Source organism: Anopheles merus, chromosome 3R, assembly GCF_017562075.2.
Source record: "Anopheles merus strain MAF chromosome 3R, AmerM5.1, whole genome shotgun sequence".
NCBI classification, from domain to species: Eukaryota; Metazoa; Arthropoda; class Insecta; order Diptera; family Culicidae; genus Anopheles; species Anopheles merus.
In genome coordinates, this window is record NC_054084.1 from 24,183,062 (window position 1) to 24,187,638 (window position 4,577).

Sequence of the window (4,577 nt, forward strand, 5' to 3'; positions counted from 1 at the left end):
ACCAATGGGACCTATAAGAAGAAGATATACCTATAAGACCTATAAGAAAATGCCTGCGATGCCGGATGCTGGTTAGTCAAAGGGTAGGAATCGTATTGTTGAAGCACGGAGTCCACGGGGTTAAACTTGGCGCTGCTTTTTGAATGACAGCAGCGAAAGGTATGGACAACATTTTCAGCACGCTTATTTTACATAACAGAGTGTGTGTGTGTGAACGATTTTCCACCGCCCACTGTGATGGAAAACCTTAAACAGAGCCCCGGTTACGCAGTGAGACAGCGTTCAGCAAAGAAATTCGGCCCCCCCTTTTTCCCAAACCCATGGTTCATTTCGCGGATTAACTCAATGTTTATGAAACAGGAAAAATCCACTAAAATCCACCATCAACATTTACCATTTTTTCCCCATCCATTGCTACAGCCAAGGCATGCTGCTAGCTGCTGCCACAACCAACCAACCAACCCACCCGTTCGTCATGTGGTGGTGCGCATGGAGCGAACAATATCCATTCGGCAGCGAATATTTTGCCTTATTTTCCTTTTTTTTTGTTTTGTTGGATTTGATGGAAAGAAAATTGCTCGAGCAAACTCACAGCAGCAGCAGCAGCGTGCTCTAACACCCGCCTACTATATACGGACGAACCAACCGAACCACTTTGCCGCTTCGTCCCTTCATGCTGCCCCCTTCCACCCCCCCCCCCCTACCTTCAACCCATCACAAACTACCCATCAGTCAACTCAAACACACAGACACACAAAAAGAGAGGGTCGGAATGGGGAGGGGGGGGTTCGTTGCTTCACCAATATCTAAATAGCAGACATCTCTTTCCTTTTCGTTTGCATTCGCTATCTCCATCTCTGCTTTTTTGCTCTCCTGAGTACGATTGCGCTCTTTTGCGCAAAACTCTCGAGCATAAACTTTCCGTCATCCTGTGTTCATCCCCCATCGCCCCCATCGCTCCGCAGCCACATCACTCAAACCCCCGTCCCAACTGGAACAAGGAAGCTTATTTGACGTACCGTGGAGAAAGCAGCATCCAAGCAATCGCACTATATACACACAGACACACACACACATACACAGTACGATTGCTGAGCGAAGACCGAAGACGGGCCCCGGCAGTGCCGGCATGGCAACCAAAATGAAGCTACCACCACTACTACACAACCATCACACGAACACGACGAAGACGTGATGTGATGTGATGTGATCCGGTTTCGCCTCCCCCCGATACCACTGTGTTCATGAAAAACAACCACCCCTCGCGGCCCTTCCCCACATACCCTCACACCCCACGCAACGCCCTCTCCCAAAGCGCTAGGAACCAATGTTTGTTCGCATACAACACACGGAGCACGAACCGACGGATGAGTTTTTGCTGCTATTCCTGCATCCATCACAGCGCAAAACCCTCCCACCCGACGGGCGGACGGAACGGGCAAGGACGAGCAAGGACGAAAGTGCACCGCTTACCACCACCACCCATTCACCATCTGTATCAAGTGAGCCAAGGATTTTCCTTGCTCGATTTGCCGTACCACACACACACACACACACACACACACACACACACACACACACACACACACACACACACACACACACACACACACACACACACACACATAAACACTCCACTCCCTTTCCCCCTTTGCCTTGCGCCACGTCAAGTAAGAAAGAGAAAGCGCACCACGGTCGCAACGGGGAGAAAAGGGGAAAGGGGAAAGCGCCGGGGGTGGGAGGGTTTGTGGATTTGTGAGATGAAAACTGAAACGGAAAAACAAATAACGAGTCGTGGCTTCGTGGGGGGGGGAGGGAGGGTTGAAGTGATAAGGGAGTGGAAGAAAGAGCGCGAGAGAGACAGAGAGGGAAATTTACCGAAGCGCAGTGGCAGAGTACGCTCTTTCCCTTTGCGTCGATCTCATCTCTCAGTCCAAAAAAGAGGGACGACGCTTCGGATGTTTCGGGGGACGACGCTGACAAAACGCGAACATCTCGTCTTGTGTCTTGTGCGCCATCAGCGGCATCATCAGCGAATGCTTTCTGCTATCCTGCTTGCACACCGCGATGCACAACACCGTTTGTGCTTGCCCGCGCTTTCCATTTGGGCTTTTTAGTCATTTAGTCCAAGTGGCGCGACCACTTTTCCCGCGGCACAATGTGACAAAGGTAGACAACCAACCCGCGCGAAGACGGACGAATTAATATTTTCACAAACACACACTACCCATATAAGGAACACACACACACATACATGCTGAAATTGGTGGAACTGTGGGTTTAAAATTTACACCGCCTACTGGCGTGTGTCAAAACGCGCACCAAGAACTCATCAGCGTCCTGTCAGCTTCCTGTGACAGCCGTCAGTAGGACGAGTGGGTGGAGGGGGGTATGGGATATCTTCATCACTAAGGAAGTCCTTTTCTTAGCCTACTCCTTTACATGCTAAGCTTGAAAACGAATAAAACGGCAGAAAAACGGCAACGATATCATCAAGGGAAAAAAAGAAAAAAGCAAGATGAATTAATACGACAAGTAAGTGTCCCCTTGCGCAAAACACACACACACAAAGGGAAAGAAATTACGATGGCGCATGTTTTTCTCTGCCCGCGTTCACACGTGCTCTCACCCCGAGCCGTACGCGACCCTTTCAAAATGACGTTCGTCGGGTTCGTCGCCGAGGCGGGTTGTTTTTTTTTTGTTGTCGTCATTTTCGCTTGACGGAGGGATACATGATTTTGCACATCAATCTTAATGCGTTTGTGTGGTTGTGTATGTGTATATGTGTGTGTGTGTGTCTGTGTGTGTATGTGGTAAAAAAAAAAAAAAAAGGGGAAATGAGTGCCTCATCGTTCAGGCTTATGTTGGTGAGCCATTTTTGGTTGCTTATTTTCGCAAATAAACTGCAATTATCATATCGCAAATGTCGTACCGAACAGTCACATTAAAACATCCTTGTCACACATTTCCATCAGAGCCCGATCGGAGCAGGCGACGCCAACAATGCGTTGCCAACTGTGATACATTGATTTACTACTACTTGAGCAGGTTCAGGATCGCGAAGGCAAATTCGTTTTTGTTCGCGTGCCGATTCGGGATCCCTCGCTTATCTTGAGCGCCATTTCCTGTCTGTCCAATTCGTCCAGCAAGCGCATCAATCTTCGCGGAAAGCGTAAATTATTATCGTTCTGCGTAAAAAAAAACCCCCTGCCCATAACATTCGTCGCTTCCATCCCGCGGGCGGCTTCATCACTTTTCCCAATTCGAAGCGCTGTCCATTACCTTGAAATTTTATACTCCACCAGCGAGCCATCGCGCGGGCGGGCGGCTGCGCTGGGGGGTTTTTTGGGTGCCTTTTTTCCCCCGCTCTCAACTCAAGCTCTTCAACCCCAACCGCCGGTAATTACCGGCTAATGGTCCGAGAGTTGGTGTTAAATCAAATAAATTACATTTAATGATCATGCCGCTGCCAGCAGAACTAATTTTCGCAACCCTCTCGCGCGCGCGCGCTGCCATTGGCCACCACTAGGTCGACAAGGCACGTGCTATCTCTGTCTCTCGCTTTTCCCTCCCCCACCACTGAAACCACCTTGTCGGAAAAACCGATTGTCGCTGACACATCCTACCAGCGAGGAGGCCGCCTTTGCCTACCAACTCCCTGGCTAGATCGCCCCTTTAGATATTTGGGAAATGATGTGTCTTGTGCCCACGCTATGTGTGTGTGTACCAGTCCAATCCGTTTCAGGGTCCTTCTTCTTTTTTTTCGAGCTGCCTGCTGCTACTCTTTGCGAATAGAAATACATATTTTATCGCCGTCTGCGTGGTGGGAGAAAGCGAAACCCACGGTGAAGTCACGGTGACGGAAGCTGTTTCTGCTGGAAAACTTTTCCATCGGCGCGTCAAAACGCGCACCCGCCAAACGGTCCCCTTTTCCGCTCATGGCCAGTCTTGTGTGTGTGTGTGTGTGGCGTGGCTGGGTCGTAAATTTTGAGCCACCAGTCTTATCTTTTAATCAAATATAAGAACGCGTTTGCCCGCGTGCTGCGGGGCCGTAGAGGGGAAAACCGTCGACCGACAGTCAGCTGGCGGTGTCAGATGTATCGAAACGAATATTGAAGTTGAAGCGGAAATTTTTGGGCTGAAGATTAATGGGACGAACCGAAAGGATTGACTGGGCGCGCGGAAGGTTGGAAAAGTTGGAGCAATTTGCACCGAACATCGTTTAAATCTGGATTTGTTCGGTGAAGGTGAGAATTGCCTATTAGCTGAGTGGCAATTAAGTTGGGATGGAAGAATAAATATTAAAATAATTTCTCGCAAAAAGAATATATTTTGAAAGGTTTTTTTTTCTTCATCCATATTTTATATAAACGAAATAAACATAAAATATGCTACCACCCTACGACGGGTGTAAATTGGTCTCGCTCATCCCACCCACCCTCCCCAGGAGACTAAAGGGATGCTGCACGATAAGCCTGCGGTGTACGAAGGAGCCTCCGAAGGACGACGCATGGTTGAAATTTAAGACCCTCATGTTATTATTCAACAATTATGATCCACCATCCTTCCCCGGTCCC